Below are 22,005 nucleotides of genomic sequence, written 5' to 3' on the forward strand. Positions count from 1 at the left end.
TTCAGCAAGCTCCCAGATACAGCTGATGACACTGGGGCTGGTCACCGAAGCACACCTAGAGTGGCAAGGTGCCACTTCCTTCCACAGGCAAGAAACAAAATGGTCTTTTCTAAATCAGTTGATGGAACCGTCCTTTCCTTCTCCCTAAGGCTCCTGGTGTGGCTGGCAGCAGCCCAGGTGAAGCCCACCTCTTTCTGGCCTCCGAGGGTCCCCGGAGTGAGGGCTGACCCCTGTATGTTTCCCACCAAAGCCAAGTCTGCTGGTCAGTCTGCCCTGTCCCCCCCACAACTCCTACTCCAACCCCCCTGCCCTGGGGAGCTACTCCACAGGAAATGGGTGACTCCACCAGAGCAGGGGCAGTGTGCCACCTACTCAGACCTCTTGTCCCCAACCCAAAGAGACCCAGCAACACGGAAAACAGACCAATTCTGTCCCTAGAGGAAACAGATAATATTCTCATATTTTAGAAGAAAACTCAGCTGTAAAACCAGAACAGAAACATCCACAAACAAGAAACAGATGATAAGAGTTCAGAGATTAAAAATGGGTTAGCTACAAATACAAAACAACAGTATGGCATTGTTTACTACAGGAGAAGACTGAAAAGTGCCCAAATGTGGGAGCTACTTGACTAAAGCGTGGTTCATCTATACAATGGAGTCTGCACACAAAGAGTACGGAAGGGAGCGCTGCACACCACCATCAACAAGGAGGGCGTCTACGCTGACAGGAGGTCTCCAGGAGAGACGGAGTGAAAACAAACTAAAACCAAGATGCAAAACACTCCATCAAGTGAGCTTCTTGCGTAAGAAAAGGAGAAATAACAATACATATATTTATTGGTTTATCTTTGCAAGAAGAAACACTAAAAGGATGAGCAAGAAACTGAAAACTTCTGAGTATTGTATAAGCTTGGCTTTTTAAAGTTCAAAAAGTTTTTGAACTTTTAAAAAATATATAGGTTTCAGGTGTACAACATTATAATTTGACATCTGTATCCATTACAAAGTGATCACCTCCACACAACTAGTTACCATTCAGGCTTGGCTTTTTTTAAAATTCAAGTCTGCTATACTATATTCAACAGATACCAAATTGCATTTCAATAAGTGTAATCAAAATAAATATAACAAAACAAGAATTACAAAACCCATATGTGTTGTTTACACGTACATAAAGCGTGCATATAGCCTATGAATATAAAGAATCATTATTACAATCATAACTAAAGAAAGTTCAGTGAAGTAGCAATTCCTCAATTAAATTAGGCTTGACTTGCAAACCACTAAATACATATTCCAAAAATAGAAAAAAAGCAAACCGTAAAACTGAAAACAAATAAACCTAGCTGTGTATCAAATTAGTAACACAATCACACAGAAAAGAATTATTCCAAGTGACTTTTTCCAACATATTATAAAGGAAAATTCAAACATACAGAAAAATAGAACAAATTGTCCAAAGAAAACCCACATACTCATCACCTAGATTCTACCATTGTTGACATGCTTCAGCGACCAATCTATCCATCTTATTTTTGATGTATTTCAAAGTTCACCAGTACATTTCATCCCTAAACACTTCAGCATACAAATAATTAACTGGAGTTGAAAATTCATTTTAATTTTTTAAGGTAAAATTTACATCCAGTGAAATGACAAATCTTAAGTGTATCATTTAATGAGTTCTGTCAAGTGCAGGCACCTGTATAAGCCAAACCCCTATCAAGACAGATGTCACGAAGGCCACAGAAGTTCCTCTGCACTTCTTTCCAGGCAGCCCCACCCCACATCCTCAGCAACATTTGGTGGTGTCGGTTTTTAATTTTGGCCATTACAGTGGGTGTGTAGTGGTATTTCATTGTGGTTTTAATTTGCATTTCTCTGTTAGGACTTTCTCATAAGAATATTGCTCACCATTCAGATACCTTCCTTTGTGAAATATCTATTAAAATCTTTTCCTGTTTTAAAAATAGGTTGTCTTTTTATTACTGACTTATAAGAGTTCTTTATATATTCTCGACATAAGTCCTTTATCGGATATATGACTGTCTATTTTCTCTATGACTTGTCTCAACTATTTTCTCAGTAACTTATCTTTTCACTTTCTTAATATCATCTTTTGAAGAGTAGAAGTTTTAAACTTTAATGACGTCCAATGTATCCACTTTTTCCTTTAATAATCATTGCTTTCTGTATCCTAAGAAACCTTTAACTTCAGACTGTGAACATATTCTCCCATATTTTCTTCTAATAGCTTTATATTTTTAGCTTTCAAAATATTTAGGTCTATAATCCATCTTGAATTAATTTTTATGTACAGTGTGAGGTAGTGCTATGGGTTAAAATGTGTCCTCTTCAAAAAAGATATGTTGAGGGGAGGGTACAGCTCAGTGGTAGAGCACATGCACGAGATCCTGGGTTCAATCCCCAGTCCCTCCATTAAAAAAAAAAAAAGATGTTGTAGTCCTAACCCCCAGTATCTAAGAATGTGATCTTATTTGGAAACAAGGTCCTTGCAGATGTAATTAGTTAAGATGAGGTCATCTTGGAGTAGGGTAGGATCCTAATCCAACATGAGTGGTGTCCTTATAAGAAGACAGCCACATGAAAACACAGACACAACACAGAGAATGCCACACAATGAGGAAGGCAGATACTGGAGTTACGCAGCTGCAAATCAAGGAACACCAAAGACTGGTGGCCAGCAAACCACCAGAAGCTAGGAACAGGAAAGGAAGGATTCCCCTACAGGTTTCAGGGGGAGCATGGGCTGACGACACCTTTAGTTTTAAGCCACCCAGTTTGTAGCACTTTGTTACAACAGCCCTAGGAAACTCATACAGGTAGGGTCAAGGTTCCTTTTTGTCTGGTATAGACAGAACCATTTGCTAAAAAGGCTTTCCTTTCTCTCACTGAATTGCTCTGGCGCCTCTTAAAAATCAAACAATCATAGATGTTTGGTCCATTTCTGGGCTTTCTGTTCTATTCCACGGAACTATGTGTTTACCCTTATTCAAGTACCAAGCAGTCTTGATTATTGCAGATTTAACAGTAAGTCAAAGTCAGGTAGTCTAAGTGTTCCAATTCTGTTCTTTTTTAAGACTGCTTTGGATATTCTAAGTGCTTTGCATTTCCATATACATTTTAGAATCACTGTAAAGATTATTTAGTCTTTTAATCCATGAACATGGTGTATCTTTCTATTTATTTAGGTCATTAATTTCTTTCAACAATGTTTTCAGTTTCAGTGTACAGATCTTATACATTTTTCATTAAATTATTCCTAATTGTACTCCATTGCAAATTTCATTTTCCAATTAATTTTTGCATAATTGACCTTGTGTCTTGAGACCTTGCTGAATTTGCTTTTTAGTTCTAGTATGCCTGTTTTTCTTTCTTTTACATTCTTTCAAATTTTCCATATTACCTCCAAAATGAAAGTTTTACTTCCCTTTAATATTAATGTCTTTTATCTTTTGCCTTACCTTATCATATTAACTAGAACTTTTCCCTGATTTTAGGGGTAATATGTTCAATGTTTCACCATTAAATACAACTTATATGTAGCTTTTTCTTAAAGGAACTTTATCAGATGAGGATGTTCCTTTCTATTCCTAATCTGCTCAGTTTCTATTATGAATGGGCACTGAATTTTGTCAAACACTTTTTCTATATCTATTGAGATAATTACACGGTTTTTCTCCTTTATTCTCTTAATATGGTGAATTACAGACTGGTTTTTAAATTTTAAACCGCATTTGTATGCCTGGGATAAGTCTCAATTGGTTGATGTATTATCTCTTTAATATATTGTTAGATTTGATTTGCTAATATTTTATTAAGATGTTTATATTTATAGTCATGAAGGATAATGATCTCTAATTTTCTTTTTATGTACTGTCTTTGTAAGATTTAGTATCAGGGTTATACTAGATTCATAAAATAAACTATCAAGTGTTTCTTCTTCCTCTTCTATTTTCTAAAAGCTTATGTTTATGCAAGATCGGTGTTATTTCTCAAATGTTTGATAAAATGCACTCATGAAACCATCTGGGCCTAGAGATGTCTTTGTGGAAAATTTTTTTGATAATGTAAAAAAAAAAATCCTTTTCCTAGATGAAGAGCTATTGTTTTCTATTTCATATTATGTCAATTTTTGTATGTCCTGTTTTTCAAGGAATCTGTCCATTTCATCCAAGTTTGTCAATTTTAATTGTTCATTCCCTTATAATCCTTTTAATGTCTGAAGAAGTTTTAGTAATGTACCCTTTTATGCCTGTACCCTTTTAACTTGTGTGCTTCTCTTTTTAGCTTCATTAGTCTGGCCAGGGGATTTTCAACTTTGTTGATATACATTGGCTCTTAATTTTCTCTAACCTTTGTCTGTTTTCTAACTCATAAATTTCTACTCTTACCTTTATCACTTCCTTCTTTCCCTCTATTTACTTTGGGTTTATCTTGCTCTTCTTTTTCTAGCTTCTTAGGTGGAATCTTAAATCATTAATTTTATACCTTTCTTCTTTTCTAATAAATGCATTTAAAGCTATAAATTTCCCTCTATTAGTACTTAAGCTTCATCCTATAAAACTTAGTATGTTGTATTTTCATTATATTTCATTATTGCTTGAAATATTCCCTAATTTTTCTTGTGATTTCTTCTTCGACCCATGGGTTTTTTAGAAATGTGTGGTTTGATTTTCAAATATTTGCAGGTTTTCCTAGATCTTCTGTTATGATTTTTAATTTAATTCCTTCTGATCAAAGAACATAATCTGTAAGATTTCAAGCTTCTGAAGTTTATTGAGACCTCTTTTATGGTCCAGCAAAAGATACATTGTTGAACTGTATTATGTACACTTGAAAAGAATGTGTATTCTGCAGCTGTTGAGTGTGTTATTCTATAAATGTGGTTGGTAATGTTCAGGTCTTATACATCCTTACTGACATCTAGTTCTAGTTCTACCAAATAGTGAGAGAAGGGTATTAAAATAGCCAAGTATGATTATGGATCTGTTTATTTCTCTCTTTAATTCTAATTTTTCTTCATGCACTTTGCAGCTCTGTAATTAGGCACATACACATTCATGGTTGTTAATGTCTTCCTGATGAACTGACTCTTTTATCATGAAATGTTTCTTTTTATCTCTGGTAATATCCTTTGTTTCAGTCTGCCTGTCTTTTCTTTGGGGGGGGGGGCGCGGATATCAGTATTGCCATTCCAGCTTTCCTATGCTTACTGTTTTTATGGTTTATTTTTTTCCCATCCTTTTACATTCACTCTAACTGTGTCTTTATTTTAAAACTGTTTATCTTATACACAACATATGGCTGGGTCTTATTTTTAAATTCACCTTACAATCTCTGCCATTTAACTGAAATGTTTAGTCCATTTACATTTAATGTATTATTGATATGATTGGACTTTGGACTACTAATTTGTTCTTCCATTATGAGCATATTTTATGTCCTTGAAGAGTACTTAAAACAGTTGCTTTAAAATCCTTCTCTAATTCCAACATCTGGATCATCTTGGGGTAAGGTGCCACTGATCACCTTTTCTCTTGTCCAGGGGTGGGCAAACTATAACCTGCAGACCCAATCTGACCCACTGTGTGTTTTTTAAAGTAAAATTTTACTTGAATGCAGCCATGCCCATTTGTTCACATACCTTCTGCAGCTGCTTTTGCATCACAACAGCAGAGTTGTGTGTAGTTGTGACAGAGACTGTACGGCTTGCAAAGCCTAAAATAGTCACTACATACAGAAAAAAATTTGTTTACCCCTGCTCTTGAGTAAGGGTCATATTTTTCCTATTTCTTCAAATGTCTAGATATTGTGAGTAATACACTGTCAGACTCTGGATTCTGTTATTTTCCAATGAAGAGCACCAATTTTATATTCTGGCAGGCAGTTAATCTGGTAAAACTAAAACTCTAAACTGTCTTCCCTATGGAGGGTAGCAGTCACAACCTCAGTTCATTTCTTTTGCCTTAGCTGGAGTTTAGCAGAGTTTATATGAAAAATTTGGCCCCCTGCCCAAGGCTATCTGCTTTCCAGGATTTCTGCCCTCAGTCCTCTGATTCCTCAACCCCTGAGACTGTAGGTCTCTATTCAAGTCTCAGTCTCCCAGCAGCAGCACTGCCTAGGACTGCCCTCAGGTGAAAAGCTATTACAAATAGGAAATTCACCTAATGCAGTTCCCTTCTTCCAAGTATCAAGTTCTGTCCAGTTTCTGCCTGCTTTTTCTCTACTACCTTTAAATAATTGTTTTTATTTCTGTCCAGAGTTTTTGCCTGTTATTTACACGGGAGGTAGTCCAAAATGAGCTACCTCACTACAACCAGAAGCAAATCCCTCAGGTGTCTTTTGAATGCAATAATCTTGATTTTACATCCTTGGTGAGATATGTCCTAAGGACAAAAAGAAGCCTTAAACTTCATTCAGGATTTTTATTGTTAGCAGTAACATTCAATAATAATTTTATAATTATTTTATGTATATTACAAGATAACGTAAATAAGCAACTATATTAAATTAGGAATGAACTATTCTGCAAGGAAAAGATATAAGGATAAAATAATAAATACAAATGTGCTAATGTTACATTTCCACTGTAGATATCATTATATATTTATGAGTTAAAAATTTTTTTTCAGTATATTTTCTAGCTTTGTCCACTGAAAGGGCCTAGATGCAATGTCACCCCAGTAAGACTGCACACATCTAGCAACCAAATCTTGGATTCTAAATACCATTTCCCACTAAAAGGAACCAGAGCTCTTGGAACCAGTTCCAGGGTAGGAAAAGTACACACTGAGATGGAATGTGCCAGAAAGAAAAGACTCTTTCAAAGACTAATTAATGAGGGTATGCCAAGAGGACACAGGTGCCAGGATAAAGGAAACATCATTGCCCAATCTGGAATAATCTAATCAAAAGAATAAAGACTATAGCTGAATCGTAAAGCATTTAATAAATAAAACTCCACAAGTCCATATCGACATGAAAGAGAACAGAAGAGAGAATGTCAAGTATTTTGCCACCATTTGAGGTGATTATTACACCAATTCCTTACTTTGGAATTTGGTAATTAACTTTGTAATCAAAGACAAAGATTTAGCATTTATATTGATGCAGGGTCATGATATCCCCTTACATAGAGGCAAAGTGCCACATGGACAAAAGGTGATGGAATGCAAAAAAGTTTAAAGTTACAGAAAAAATGAATATGAATCTCAACAAGGGAGGTGATGTAATAAGCTAAGTCATCTTTCATTTCTGGGAGTTAATATAATTCTCCAAAGTTGTCACATCAAGAAAGATGTATAAGCATACTATTTAGTTTCAACAGTAACCATCAAAGAAACTAAAAGTAGAAGCCATTAAAAGCTGGCATCTCTGGATCATGGAACAGGAAGGGGAAGAGGTAGACTACTGTCTTCACCATAACCCCCTTTGAGAGAGGTTATGTTGTTATCAAGTGGCTGTAATATTTCGATAAAAAAATCAAAATCCAAACAACCTAACCTTCCAATAGTTTCCCACTGCTCTGACATTAACATCAGAAATCCTACACCCAGCCTGTCAACCTCTTAGCCTGTATACATCTCTGTCACTGTCACCCCCACCCCACTCTACTCCAGCCACACAGGGCTTCTTAAAGCACCTTAGATGGTACGCACCTGTCAGATTCAGGACACATTCACACATGCTCTTCTCCATCAGGAAAGCCATCCTCCACTCTGTCCCGTCCACTTTTGTTCACCCCTTGGTTCCCTGCTTCAGCACTGCTTCCTTAGGGCAGGCTTCCTTATCCCTCCCAAAGCTGGGCTGTCCCTGCATTACACATGATTTCAGTGAGCACCCCGTCACCCCCGTACTTGTCCTTCAGAGCATGTAACCCACTGTAATTACATAATTACTTGTGAATTTTTTAAAGTCTGTCTCTCCAGCCAAACTTAAGCTCCATGAGGAAAGATACCAATCTTTTCTCAGTCACCCTACAGCCTGCCTACCACAGTGCCTCAGGTACTATAGACACCTAACTCCATCATGGAATGAATGACTGGATGACAGCCTGATGAACTGCAGATCCTTCAGCATGGAGCAGCAAGGAACTTGGTACTTAAACTGAAGAGTATCGCCAGATGAAAAAGCTAAGAAATGTGGACCAATCCCATCATTTAGAATTGAGTGTCATTATAACAAATAGGCCTATGAAACATGTAGTGTTCCACAACTGTCAGTGAAGCTGTTCAATATATCACCCAAAGTTCCACTGCATCCATCTGAGAAGTGACCTGTGGCTTAGACTGAGGTCTTAGTGGAGATGGTGAGAAGTGGCTTGTTCTGGGGTAATTTTTGAATGTACAGGTCCACAGGACTTGCTGGTGAATTAGAGGAAGGTAAGACAAAGAGGAGAATCAAGGACAAATCCTAAAATTTTAGATTGGTAACTTGGTGGATGTTGATGCTATTTAATGAGACAGAAACTAGAAGCAGATTTAAGGAGGGGGGAGCAAGAGTTCTGTTTGGCAGACTCACAGGTATAGAAAACAAACTTAAGGTTACTAAAGGGGAAAGATGATGAGGGAGGGATAAATTAGGAGTTTAGGATTAGCAGATACAAAACTACTATATATAAAATAGATAAACAACAGGGTCTTACTGTATAGCACAGGGAACTATACTCAATATCCTGTAATAAACCATAATGGAAAAGAGTATGAAAAATAATATATATATATATGTATAACAGAATCACTTTGCTGTACACCAGAAACTAACATAACACTGTAAGTCAACTCTATTTCAACTAAAAGAGAAAAAAAGAAAAAAAGCACACTTTAAAATATAAAAAAAAAAAAAAATTCTGCTTGGGACTTGTTACATTTGAGATGCTCATGAGCAACTCAAGGGGAAATACTGATGAGGCCATCAAATGTGGGGCTCAAAAGGGAGGTTATAGATGCAGGCTAGAGACACGGGCACAGAGTAGAATGGTCAGCACACAGTGGTAGCTATCATTCAGAGCAATGAAAGCACAGAAACAATGGAAACACCCCTAATTAAATCAAAGCATAGCCATCAATAAAATGTCATGTGGTCATTAAAAACAATGATGTAAAAACATCATCCAGATGCTACCCATCTGTAGATGGCAGTTTTATGGGCAATTCTTACTTTTCCTCTTTCTATATTTTCTAAAAACTTTTTTTTTCACTGAACAGATACTACTTTTACAATTAGAAAATACAATTATTTTTATTCTGATGGAAAGTGATGATAAAAATAAATTTTTACTGACATGGAAAGCTATCTACATTATAATTTTTTTACACTGATTGATTTGCGTATGCTGAACCAGCCTTGTGTCCCTGGGATGAACCCCACTTGGTCATGATGTATAATCTTCTTTATGTGTTGTTGGATTCTATTTGCTAAAATTTTGGTGAGGATTTTGGCGTCTATGTTCATCAGTGATATTGGCCTATAATTCTCTTTTTTTGTAGTGTCTTTGCCTGGTTTTGGTATCAGGGTGATGGTGGCTTCATAGAATGAGTTTGGGAGTATTCCCTCCTTTTCAATCATCTGGAAGAGTTTGAGAAGGACTGGTATGAGTTCTTCTTTGTATGTTTGGTAGAATTCCCCGGTGAAGCCGTCCGGTCCTGGACTTTTATTTGTAGGGAGGTTTTTAATTGCTATTTCTATTTCTATATTTTTTTTAAATTATTTTTTTCCTTTTTTCTCCCTACAACATTATCATTGAGGAAAGAAGGCAAGTTAGAACATGATCCCATTTATCTAAAACAGTATGTATGCATGCACACGGGTTCATAAGGAAGACTCCAGGAGGATGTTTAAAGTGCCAACAACAAAGGTAACTTTCTGGCTATTATTTACCAGTTTTAGTTGCACTGCACTTTGCGCAGTATCTGGAAAACGCTAAACATGTTCACAAAGATATCTGATGCAATAATCTGAACTAAGTTTTAACGTCACTTTGTCTTCCTTTATTCCACATGTGCTTTAGGGCTTTCCTTGGTCTCTTTCCCCAACAAAGTGACTACTCAAGTGCTGGCTGTTCTTGTATTTGGAGTTGCATGGTATCATGTGCATGACAGGCGTTCTTAACCTTTTTCTGCCATGGTCCCTTTGGCCCTCCTCAGAGGAATGTTTTGAAATGCATAAAATAAAATGTATAGAAATTGATGAACAACATACTTTTAGAACTGGTGCTACAGTTCTTCCTTAGTAAACCATTAAATAAACAGATCTGGCAGTGGGTCTAATAACTACCCTAAGCTTGAACTTGGTGAACACAAGTGACATTTCAAAGTATCTGTAACTATAATATGATAGAAAAGCATCTTTGATCTCTATCAGTGACAAAGTCACAGGTACTCCTAATACTACCATGATCTGTTGCTTACCTTCGTCATTGAACTTTCAATGAGAGGTTAGTGAAAATAAAGTAGTGTTTTTCCCATCCAAGGTCACAAAGCCCCAGACTTTTCCACCCTGAGCCAGAACCCTCAGTCTAGAAAGATACACACCAAATAGCTACAGCTCCCCGTGGTGGAACTTCTAGAATGATTTCCACATGTATCTTCTAAATTTCCTACAATGATAACTTTACTTATGTAACTAACAAATAAAGAGCTTAATAAATACTAAGTTTTCATTAGTTCATTTTGTTTTATCTTCTTAACCTGGAAAAGTGGTTAAGAAATTTTATACAGTTGCTTACAAGCTACACTAACATTTTCTTATAGGGTGATATCACTTAAAAAAAGACTTTCAACCTCCCTAACTACTAATTACGATTTTAATCATTTCCGTATCCTCACAAGCCTAGAAAAAAACTCACTTGAATTATTTATTCTGGAGTTAAAAGGAACAAAAAGACAAACTGTCACAACTGCAGACATTTGTCTATTTTTTTGCCAAGTGTAACTCCAGAAACAGTTGAAAATATTAGAGCAAATTAGTACTTAATACGGACTAATACCTTCTGCTGTTTACAAAAACACAAAACCCAGAAACACACAGAAATTTATATTTTAAAAATAAGTTACTAAATAACTTGTATACAAATTTAAAATACAACTTATCAAAGTTGTGTCAAAACTTAAGTGCCACTAGAAGCCCCCAAAAACCGAAAATGCTTTAATTTTTCAAAAATAATTTACATGTAGAAAGTCGGCTCATGCTGAAAAGTGCTCAAGTTGGTGTCTTAGAAGCAATGTGGAAATATGCAAAGGAGATGGGAATGAAGGGAAATGTGCATATCTCAGAATCCTGCTTTGATTTCTTTCAACTCTAAAAATAAAACCGTTGGACTGCTCTATTAATAAGTCTAGAAAATGGATGCCTTTTTTGTGGAAAGCTTTCACAAACATAGAAATAAAAATATCTTCTCAGTTAATAGACCCAAAGGATGTAAACATAAACCAGATGTCAATCCTTGTTCCTCTACAATTCCATTCTTCCTCAGGGCTCTGGTGGGACTTTTGTTGTAAAGATGTTTCTACAGCACAAGAAGACATGTTAAATGAATGAAGGTCTGCACAGAGCACCATGGACCAGGCTCAAATGCCAAGTATAGCAGGAAAAAAGTGAGTTGCAGGATGTTACCATACACTAGGATACCATCCCGTCAATTTTCAAAACACTTTTGAATGTTGTGTAATGTGTAACACAGCATAAAGCTAGCATGGACAATAATCCCATCACCCTGGGAGACAAGCTACCTCTGGGTGGGAAGGCAGCAGTGCAAACATGGGCTAGGAGTTCCCTGGAGCTGTCACACTTGAGTTCTTAACAGGAAGCTGATGTGAACAGGCAAAGTGCTAACATTTCCTAAGTCTACGTGGAAAGTGCCCGAGGATCTGCCCTGTGAATAGAGTGCAGAGGCCTGGCAGGAAGAGGGCTGGGAGGGCTGCAGGAAGGCAGAACCTCAAAGGCAGCAGGGTGGGGACAGCCCGAGGGAGGGCAGAGGAGCAGGTGCACAGAGGTGCAGGTGAGGAGGGCTCCAATCCCCAACCTCCCGAGGCCAGGTCTGCGGAGATCACAGCCAGACGGTTCACAGTGGCTCATCAGGGTGGACCTAGTCTTGATGAGACAGGAGTGAGCTTGTTTATGCACTGCTTCCTTCACCATGAAAGTCCTGGTAAAGGGTAATAACTAAAAATCAGAAGAACCAAGCAGTGTGTCTGGTACCATTGCTACCACACGTGCCATGTAAGCTGGTACTGAGCCCCAGAGACTGGAGTGTGTGGGAAAAGAAGCCCTCTCCTCATGAGTTCCCTGGGTCTCCTGGGGCAGAAGTGGAGGGAAGGAAGATTCCATGAAGAGAGCTGGAGGGTGAGTCCCGGGGGGCCTGATGGGGGTTGCAAGTCAGCTCAGGGCAGATGGTATCCAGTGCAGTGCAGGGCAGAAAGGGCGCAGGATGGATGGCCCTGTCTTCTGGGGCTCAGAAACCTCTCAGAGTGTGATGCAGCTTAGAATGAAAGCCAAGCCTATTTGGCACAACTGGTGCAGCTGTGCCTGATTCCTACCAGCACACTCTGCAAACAGAACTGCTCCTAGACCCCGGGCCTGGCTTGCTCCACCTGTCCGTCTCCACACTCCAAACCTTCAGACCCGGCCACACAGTGTTCTCTCACCCAAGCCTCCATCCATGCAGCTCTCTCCTCCACTCACACTTTCTCCTGGATGAGTTAGTGTTGCCTGATCGTTAAGGTCTGGGGGGGGGGAGGGGGCGTCACTTTTCTAAGAAGTCTCTTTCCTGACCCTATCCCCCAAGCCTAGGTAGGACCCCTCTAATGTTTATGTGCCCCCTCAGTGGCCAGTACTTCTCCACTGTAGCACTTAGCCCCTTGTACAGTAATGGCCTATGCCTGTCTGTCTTCCTGTAGACCGGAAGGTCGCTGAGGGTAGGGATAGTCCCTAGCAGCTAGGACAGTAACTGACAAATAATAGCTGCTCAATTAGTATAGGGTAAATGAATAAAGTACTGCAATATAAAGAGTACCACAGTGAAAGAGAAGTGTGGCAACAGCATTATGGTTCTGAATACTGCTGGAATATTCCTTATGCATATCACAATACGAACAAGACACAATGTCTAGCAGCTGCGGGAGACTCTTTACCCTGAGTCCCAAGGAGCCACTGCAACTTAGAACAGTACCAAAATAAAAATGCTCCACTCTCTTCAAGATTCAGAAACAAGAGCTACGGTGAAGTTCTGCTTGCCAAGTAAAGGGTCCTGCCTCAGCCTCTGCTCACATGAGGTCACGAAATGGAAGCTTCAGAAGTTTTGTTTTCTAGCGCTGCTAAAAATGATTTCTTCCCAGGCTAATAAACAGCTCTCTAATCTCCACAAACTGCACTGCAGTCGTAAATTTGGGGGCTTATCTCCTCATGTGTAGCCTTTTCTTTAAAACTTTACAATTAAAAGGCCATCCTTCATTTAGCAATATCTATGAAAGTTTAAAATGCATGTATCTTTTGACCCAGCAAGTCCCATCTCTAGGAATTTCTTCTACAGATAAACTTGGCTGCGAGCAAAATATACATAAAAGACTATTCACTACAGCATTAATGAAATAAAATACATTGGAAACATAAATATCCCTCAACAGAAAACTGGTTAAATAAATTACAGTGCATCCATAATGGACTACGACTAATCCAACCCTTAAAAAGGGTGACACTGCTATCTATAGGAATTGGTATCAAACAATCATCAAGATATATTAACTAAGAGCAAACCATGCAAATGTGCATGGTACTTTACTGTTTGGTAAACACACACACGTTTGTGTGTGTATACACAAACATAAGATATATACATAAAGACATATATAAAAATATACAATAATATGAGGTCTCTAGAATAGTCAACTTCATAGGAGACAGAAAGTAAATGAGTGATTGCCAGGGGCTGCAGGAGGAGGGAGGAATGGGAGTTATGGTTTCGTGGAAACCATTTCAGTTTTGCAAGATAAAAAGGGTTCTGGAGATACACAGTGGTGATGGTTGCACAAGAAGGAGAATGTACTTAATGTCACTAATTGTGACTGTACACTTAAAAATGGATAAAATGTTAAATTTTACATTATGTGTATTTTACCACAATTTAAAAATCTTTCTCTCTGTCTCCCTCACACTCACACACACACACACACATTAATAAACTGGTAATGATGGTTGCCTTCAGGGAGAGAAATGGATGTCTAGGGACAGAGTGCCAAGGAGATCTTATACCATATAAACTCTTATACTACCTTTTTCATTCTTTACTATACCTAACTATTCAAAAATATCATTAAAAAAAGACTTACACAAGAAGCCTTTTCCTTGATCACAAGTCATTTATATCCTTTCTATAAGTTAAAAAAATCAGGATGCCACTTCAGTTTTGAGGGTATTTATTAGATTTAAATGATACAAGTTGCAATAAATAAATAAATAAAACAAGTTGCGAAAAATTACACTTGTTTGCCTAAGAATATTCACCAAAATCCTGTCTTTATTTTTATCAGCTATTACAAAAAACTTGAAAATCACAGAAGAAAATTACCATTTTTATCAGTACGCAACTTTTATTCCATCACAACCAAGCCAGCTGAATATAGAACTATTTTAACAGCAAAAACCCTTCATCATAAATCAAGACACAAATCAGCCTGCAATTACGTGAGTTAGAAAACAAACTATGCTTATGTTGCAGTCTACCCTAAAGCTCTAACGTCTATGTCAGAATTTAAAACACACACATGCAAACAGATGCATGTGTGCACATGCACACACACATTCTGGATTCCTCATAGTTTATCTAAAACCTACTTTTGTGAAGATCCACTATTTTCTTGAGTCTTCCAGAATAAGCACTGTAGTCATGCAGCTGGCACCACGACCTCTGTAGCCGCCCCCCCAGGCTCCCCAGCAAGTCAAGGAGAAGGCAGCACTTGCAGGGCCCAGCACTGCCCCTGGCTTAAAGCAGGGGCTAAAATATTTGTTGGGTGAACGAATAAATGATTATCTGCTGACAGGCATGCCATCAAGCTTCACAAAGAAAAATTCAGCAAGAAAAAAGTACGAGATGCTTTGTTCACTTGAAGTCAGAATATGATACAGGTTAACAAACTGGATAATTGCTTCACCAAATGGCTACAACACAACTGGCTAAGTGGGCTCTAGACCTCACCCCATTCCACAGTTAAATACAAAAACAAGTATTTCAAATACCATACAAAAAACATGGGACAACTTACCTATAGGATTCTTTTGCATGTATCAAACATGTATGTACGAATATAGCACATCATCAAGTTTTTTAGGAAGAAAGAAAATACAGATGAATACAGTCGTATTCTTAGAGTAGGAAAGGACTTTCTAAGTATGAAAGCAAAATAAGAAACCATAATAGAAATTTTATGTATCAAAAAGACAAGCAGAATCAAAAGATATATGAAAAAATTAGCAAAAATATGTACATGATGACAAAGATTTAATATCCTTAATACATTAAGAGTTCTTATAAATCAACTTAGAGAGAAATATCCTGATGGAAGAATGAATGCAGAACACCAACAGGCAATTCACAAAGACCAAATACAAATGGCCAATGACTACTGAGGCTCAGCCTAGTCATAACCCTAGAAGCACAAATTTAAAAGACGGATATCCAATTCTGGGAGGGTATGGGAAGGGCACTTTCTAAGACTGCTGTGGGAACTGGGATAGCCATTTTGGAAGATGATGTGGTAGCAGCCACTCTTCAAAAAGACTGGCACAGGAGGAAGTTCAATCCAGTAGCGTCATTAATTGCGGACCATTGGGAAAACCAATAAGGGACAATGCATGACAGTGAACTGGCACCAAACCACACTGCTATTTAACAGAAATGAGGCAGAGAAATGTTATCATGTGGATAGATGCAGAGTATGTATAATACCACTGTTGTTTCATCAAAAATACAAAAGGTGCCTATCTGCATCGCCTGAGAAGAAGATTCAGAAGGATCGACATCACGCTATTGAGAGCAGTTACTCTAGGTAGTAAGTACGGAGAGCAATAGGGAGCTTTCACTTTTTTACTTGATATACCTTGAAATGGTTTGAATTTTCTATAAAAAGCATGTATTATTTTTATAATTTCTTAAAAAGGAATAGAATAAAAATAGTAAGATATCAAGCACTTATCTATTAAAGACAGGTTCTGTCCTCTGAGAATTCCCTTCAAAGTTCTTTGAAGCTCAAATGGCCGAGTCTTTCCCATTCATAAGTAATAAGAGATATTTTAAAAAACATCTTCCTTTTTACATTTCTTAAGAGAAACTGTACAGAGTCACCACTGTCTGTTTTATAAAATCCATTCGTAATCCGAGAAAAAGACTGTTAAAAACATAAACCCCCTTGGGCTTAATATCTAACAGAAGAAACCCGTATTACATTTAGTCCACGCAATTTGAGACAATGCACAAAGCACCAGCCACACAACTCCCACCAGCATAAATTCGTGGCATACAAAGAACGCCCTGTCAGCAGGGCCCAGAGCACACCCCACAGCAGTAAATGGGAAGGACAATTTGAGTCACAGGATCAGGAGTGGAACCAAATTTGGGATTTGGAGGCAGTGTAATGCTCCTCACTTCCTTCCACCCAAACTCTGCCCCTCACACAGTCCCCAAATGGGCCATCTGTTACGGATGTCCACACAGCTTTATCCAGAGGTGTCAGAAACCACTAGGGAGATAGAACAAAGTGCTACTTGAGGGTCTCAGCTGGAATCACAATGGCAGCATATGCGCAAACACAGGAAACAAAATGGAAAAATTCAATTAGAATGTTCTGTCTTACCACATGGAATGTCTGAAATCCAGGTGTCAAAACATCAAATGTGGAGTGGCCCCTGACTTCAAAAAAGCTTGAGATACTGAGCCTGACAGTTGAGAAATTAAGGAACCACTCATTTTTACAAAATTAAAGTCCACACAATAGCGCCAAAGTAGCCCAAAGTGCAGCAGCCAGAGCACCTTACTGTCAGACCTCAAATGGCTTAGATTCCCACCTTTTCAAAAGGTATTCATTCTGCTCTAGAGTCTCAAGAGCCAGAAGTGTATCTGGGTGCCCTCCTGAATTCCCATGGGAGGGATGCGGCAAGCACACGCCATTAGCCGTGGACTCCGCTGTTTGGTGACAGCTTTCAGGAAATCATCCTTCTAGGGGACCACACACAGTTCCCAGATCTGAAAATGCATTACCACCACTCACTAATATTGACCAGGAAGTCATTTACCCAAGACCAAAGCAAACAAAGCACTATGCTGAAGACCTCTAGGCGACAGCAGTAGCAGCAGGTGAAGAGCTCAGTCAAAGCGCTCTCAGCTCAGCTGACCTGCGTGAAGGTGAACTGAAGGTGCAGATCACCAGTTCCGGCTCTAATCTGACACCCGCCCCCAGATCACACTGTGGCTCCCAAGTAACCCTACCCAAACTGACCTTTCAGGGCTCAGGGAAGTGACTTTTTTTTATTATATGGCACAGTTTGGCACAGTTATCTCTTTAGTCTTTGGGGTACTTTTATACTGTCCAAGAGTAGTATATCTTGTTTTATTCCTTTTTTTTTTTTTTAAAAACAGATGGCCAAACCAGGACATATACTAAAAAAAAAAAAAGGAAGGTTACTTACCTGAGCCCTAACATTCCAGCTACCATGGAATCTTGTTGGAGCTGGTCTACAGAAGCAAGATGTATTCTGGGGAGTCACATGTCACATCAAAGCAGGAACTGGTGAGTCTGTATTTTTATGGAGCCTAAAACAAAGAAAATCGTAAGTTGAAAGCCCCCATTGTGCTGCACGACCTTTTTCCCAGGGCTATTTGGGACATTTTGAAGATAAACATACAAAGTACTATGCTATTTCCCAGCCAACCTAGCTAGAAACAGAGACTAAACTACAAATTTCTGGCACATAACACACACAGTGCTAAAATAAAGGAAATAATCACGCGTGTTAGAACTGACACTATCTCAGGTCTTGTCACATCTGAGGTACATTTTGACACTATAAAGCATACCGTTAGTAGTGATCTCTGGTAAGTATTTCTTGCACCATGTCATACAGAACTACTCAGGGAGAGAAGACATGTTTGAGAGAACATGCAACGTCAAAATGTCATCCCCAAAAGAACACGTGAGATCCAGAGGCAAAGTCTCCCTTCTTTTTCAAGCAGCTAAAGTGGCAACAAGCTGCTGTAACATCACATAAAGGGGCTTTTAACCCTGAGAGAAAAAAAGCAGCACCAACAGAAACCAAGCACCCTGGGAGATGCAAAGCCATCCTCAAAAATACACAAGTCTGTTTAAGAGCAATCACTTTTAAGCCTCTCAGATTAGTAAATCGAAACATTTAACAAAATGAGTTAGTAGTTTGATAGTTTCTCTTTTGCTTTTGAACACATGTTCAAAAAAGGTCTTTTGTCATTGTATTTTTCATCATTAAGATAACCATCATTTCCTTCTTAAAACCTAAACCGCCCCATATTAGCTAATCTCTGATATTTTGCTGGCCCAAGAGTAGCACTTTTATCTTTCAACTAAAAAAAGCCTAGAGTGTACAACTTAAAGGCTATTCACACAATTACTCATGTAATCAAACCCAGAGGAAGGGCAACACCAACCGAGTCTTTTACTGCTGGTCTTTAACTACCAGGATGGTACTTGGAATGAATTATCTATTGAGGTGCAGTCAGGCCTTACAATTCCCTTAAATAGTCGAGTCATAGAATGCTTTGAGATCCCAGAAGTCAAGGTAACAGTATTTTCAGCAGCTATATAATAAAAATCAAACTGGTATCCTGGCTGGGAGGCCCTGGAAAAGCTACAACTTCTCACAGCTGCATTTTTTTTTGTCAATTGCATTTTTGTTTGTAAACTGAGAGAGCTGGCCTAAGGTTCCTTCTAGCTCTGAAAGTGTAAGATCTTTGATTAACTCAAGATTTCACCAGCAAATGTGAGCAGTTAGGTGAAGACCCAATAAAGCAATGATTTGCAGGTCCATATATTTGGTGTCCCCAGCTCTTAGGCAAGGAATACAAATGAACCCTTTCTAAGGCTTGCTCCCAAGAGTCCAGACTTCGGCAGTACTGCAAAACAGCTATACTAAGGACACGTTCATATGCCAGCAGAACCAGCCTAAGTGTGCCTTGAAGAAGTGAAAAAAGCCAAGGCTTTATTCTGTAACGGAATGGTCACAACCCCCCTTGGATATGGGGGCTGCCGGCTCCCAAATTCCCCTTCCCACTCGGTCCCCCACACACCATACCTACCATCACAGTGGTGGAACCAAGTATTTAAGCAATGGCATGCAGATCAAGCTTTTAATAGGAAAAGGTTCCTTGCAAGACAAAGGCAGAAAAGCACAACTCTTATGTCAGTGAGTCCAAGGAAGAGGAACTCGTTTACATCTGTCCTACCCGAAACGAGGTAAAGGCACAGTGTTGACAACGGCAGTGTGACTGAAGAGGGCTGGTACAGAAGAGGTGAGGACAAGGTCCTTCCACTGGAGCGGCAATAATGTTCTACCCAAGAAGAAAGGTCATGTCTGCTGGCCACATGAGGCTGGTCTGCATGTCACCAGAGCAGAGGGAGGGGACAACAAGCAGGTGTCCCGCCACACTCCCTGGACTCATCAGTCTAGGACTATGCTTTACCTCCTTGCGCTTAAAACACTAGTTACTACAAATGTCAAACATTTTCTGTGATTCTCTTCTCCTCATAGATAACTCGGGCAGCCTGGCGACAAACTGCTCTTAGCCAATTAAAAGATTTGTGCTGATATTCACCTTTGTAAAAGATTACAGTTACAGGAAATACCATTTATCATGCAAGTAGTCCCAGGTAGGTATACTAGTGGTGGAAACCGGCCTGGAGTAGGGAACAATTTCATGCCTACCCTTCTTTATTCTAGGCTAAAGCAGAGAGCTTCTCACTCCATCCTCAATAGAGGAAGGAGTATTTGGGTGAGGGCAACATTGTATCGAACTCATCTAGCCAGTTTTTCTGTTAAATTTCACAGCTTGCCTCCCCAACCCCCTAGATTCAGCCACAGAAGAGTCACGGCAGGCAGGCAAACAGTGTCTCTGGCCGGAAACTGCAAATAGAATGCAAAATTGTATTCTAACCCTCCCAAAACAAGCAGTAAAAAGTCAGAGTACAGTTTGACTGCATCGCGCCCTATCAGGTGAAACAAAGACGTGGCACTCTAAGTTTAAAGCATTCCAGACAAATTTGTAACAACAAGAAATGGCATGGTGTGATAGGTCAGTACCATCAAGAAAGCCATAGCAGGTTTCTCCAAGCTATCAGGACATGCTGACTTCAGATGCCACCAGGTACTCTGCAGAAAAACTACATTCTAGAAGTTGTCGGTGCCGTTTAAAGGGCTAGGGGTGTGATTAAACAGCTAACCGGCGGGGCACCCAAGGAGGCAAAGGCATTGCCCACGATGCAAAACAAAGCAGAGTCCTGTCCTGTCACGTCTCAGGCTCAGATGTACAAACCTTGGAATCTTCGTCAAGTGAGGCTTCTGTGTCTGTGTGTGTGGACGGGAATGGACCTCAGTGATTGGACACCGTGTCACCATGGAGTGACATGCCATGAATGGGTGATCTGTGGCAACTTATTTAATCAGTTGTACTTCTACTAGACTGATTGTGCCCTTTAAGGTTCTGACATAGCTGGGTAAGAAAATTAAAGCAAATGTTTCCTAGGCCCCCTGACTGGGATTTTTAAGTTGAAGTCCTAAAAAAAAAGCCCATAAATAAGCTTATTTTCCCTAAATCCCTGGTGGAAATTCACAAAAGACCTAAAAACTCCAGATCTTGTTATTTTTTAAATAAGTATCCAGCATTTTCAAAGGACCCAAGAGAAGCGCTTAATCTCATTGTTAACTGAAATCACTGAGATGCAGATGAAAATTCCAGCCGCGAAACCCAAATTTCTCCTCTAGAGTAACTACCTATTAACAATGAATTTTACTACCAATGCCCGAATATATTTCGTTTTTGTACCATAACAAAATGCCCAAAACTTGTCAGACTCCTACAAAGTCTAAGCCACTTAGCCTCACAGGCCAGTAGGTTTGGTTCCACAATCACCAACCACCCACTGAATCTGATCCTATCATCTCACAATTTGGGGCACTGATCCCACACAGCAGAGACACAACGTGTGAATGGCTCTGCAGAGCCTTTCCTGTTCCTGGAAAAATAACCAGAAGCACACATCTGCCTGACCATGAGTCAGGAATATCAATTTTGTGGTGGAGCCCATTTCTGCTGTGATCAATCCGCCCATACAACAGAAGCAACGGCCACAGAGGTATATTCCAGAGTAAGCTTTCACCCCTTGGATCCACGCTTAGCATAAACGATCTCCTCTGCAAGAGCAATCTTTAGACTTTTCACAATGACCTTAAGTCTTCAGTGCAAAACCACAAAAACATTGCCACGCCACGTATGTCACCTGAGTTTCAGTCTGGGTGGTTCAGTCAGAACCAAACTAAAAAGAAAATAAACTTTCAGAGACAACTGACAGGAACCACACCGATGCGATGAACGTGCCCCATCTGGTACTGGTGATCTTGAGCAGGATGTGCTCCAGGACTATGGAAGCCCGTTACATGCTATGTCCCACTCCACTTATGTAACTGGAAGATCGCCGGTGAACGGGGGGATGGGAGGGCGCTCATATTCTGAGGCCACAGCACCCCAAAGACCCTGGGGGTGCGCTCCCACAGAAGAGCCTCAGGTGCTGCCGGACATAGAGTCCCCTACCCACGGCTCCTGATGGCAACTATAATCGCCTCTTTATGATGAGCTGTGGGACCAGGAACATAATGTCTAGTGCCTTTTGTGGGTGGACAATAATTCCCACCCACTTGTTCCTGCTAGATTGGAAAGCAACTCGCTCGCAGTGGGGGCAGAAAGTCA

At 39.4% G+C, this 22,005-nt stretch overlaps 1 protein-coding gene across 2 annotated transcripts in view; it reads right to left on the minus strand.

The window, feature by feature from the left end:
- MECP2 (methyl-CpG binding protein 2) overlaps positions 1-22,005 on the minus strand; it is a 60,321-nt gene that overhangs the window by 37,601 nt on the left and 715 nt on the right. The window contains exon 1 of one of the 2 annotated variants that reach the window (XM_074359275.1): positions 17,703-17,826. The exons of the other annotated variant lie outside the window; for it this stretch is intronic. The gene's annotated coding sequence lies outside the window, so the exon portion shown is untranslated. Of the gene's footprint in view, positions 1-17,702; positions 17,827-22,005 lie in introns of those variants that run through there. 2 annotated transcript variants of the gene reach the window in all.

Source organism: Camelus bactrianus, chromosome X (genome assembly GCF_048773025.1).
Source record: "Camelus bactrianus isolate YW-2024 breed Bactrian camel chromosome X, ASM4877302v1, whole genome shotgun sequence".
Taxonomy (NCBI): domain Eukaryota; kingdom Metazoa; phylum Chordata; class Mammalia; order Artiodactyla; family Camelidae; genus Camelus; species Camelus bactrianus.